The following is a 1,148-nucleotide window of genomic DNA, read 5'->3' as shown; positions in this document are numbered from 1 at the left end:
GGGAACGTCCGGCCCTCGGGCCATCTAAGGCGCATGAAATCGTTTCCTCTGGCCCTGCTGAGGCATGAGGGGCGAGTTAATGAAATGTTGGGCCGAATACCGCAGGCTAGTTTTTAAGTTGATAATTGTGTGTGGCTCTCGAATGATGTTGTAAATGCCCAAATGGCCCTGGGCAGCAAGAAGGTTCCCCACCCCTGCCCTAGAAGGCCCCGAGGCTTGGTTCCGTCCCCTCCTCCGTCCCACGGCCTGGAGCGGAGTGGACTCAGCTTGGTTCTCTCCCCAGGGACAACTGGACAGGCCATGAGGTCCCACCCTACCAACCTACATTCTATGATGGCTGGCAGCCTCCAGAACCTTCCAACCAGGTAAGGGGAGCTTAGCACGGAGCCCTACTCAAAGCCCTGCCTCTGGCTAGTTTCTGCCTTCTCAGACCACGCCATGGTCACATGGCAACCAAGAACCCACATGTAGGTGCCAGGCAGGCAGGCAGGGGAGGGGCCGTGAGGCAGCTGTGTGGGAGTGGCTCTGTGGCCAGCTCCCTGCCTCCATGCTGCCCTCCCTCACTCTGCCCTCGCCCACTCTGTCCTGCCCCCACAGGCACCCTCAGGATACCAGGACTCCGCTTCCCTCCGGTGAGCCCGGGGCTTAGCCAGGCCATACGGTTAAGGGGAGGGTGAGAAGGGGCTGACCCTGTGACCTATGGGAGAGAAGTCCCCAACTGAGTCCTCAGAGATCAGCCACATCCCAGACCCTGCTGCCTGCAGACAACGCCCCCCCAGCCCCACTAACACTGCCCTGTCATTCAACCCTGTGGAAACCCAACAGTGGCCTCCCAGCTCGGGTGGGAGACAGCTGGGCTCCGGGGCTGGGCCAGGGGCTCCATTTCCCCGGTCCTGGCTCCAGCACCCTCGGTGGGGAGGGGGCGGGGGGAGGGGTTATCAGGTCAGGGAGCACTTCCTACTTGGCTCAAGTGGAGACACACACCATGGCCCTCCGTGCGGGGCCCCCTAACCTTGTGCCCTTCACCCCAAGGCCAGTGCAGCCAGCCCTGAGAATGCAAGTCTTATTCGAGTTTGAAGCTAGGAACCCAAAGGAGCTGACAGTGGCCCCGGGAGAGGTGGTGGAGGTGAGGCCAGGCTGGGCGGGCG

The 1,148-nt window shown here is 62.0% G+C and overlaps 1 long non-coding RNA gene across 1 annotated transcript; it reads left to right on the top strand.

Moving 5' to 3' along the window:
- Positions 1 to 262: 262 nt before the first annotated feature.
- Positions 263 to 1,122, top strand: LOC102251632. The gene is made up of 3 exons (XR_312963.2): positions 263 to 365; positions 598 to 632; positions 1,033 to 1,122. It is a non-coding gene; the product is annotated as an uncharacterized LOC102251632 (long non-coding RNA).
- The last annotated feature ends 26 nt before the right edge of the window (positions 1,123 to 1,148 follow it).

Source organism: Myotis brandtii, unplaced genomic scaffold (genome assembly GCF_000412655.1).
Source record: "Myotis brandtii unplaced genomic scaffold, ASM41265v1 C42179238, whole genome shotgun sequence".
Classification (NCBI taxonomy): Eukaryota; Metazoa; Chordata; class Mammalia; order Chiroptera; family Vespertilionidae; genus Myotis; species Myotis brandtii.
This window is presented reverse-complemented; position numbering and strand designations above follow the sequence as displayed.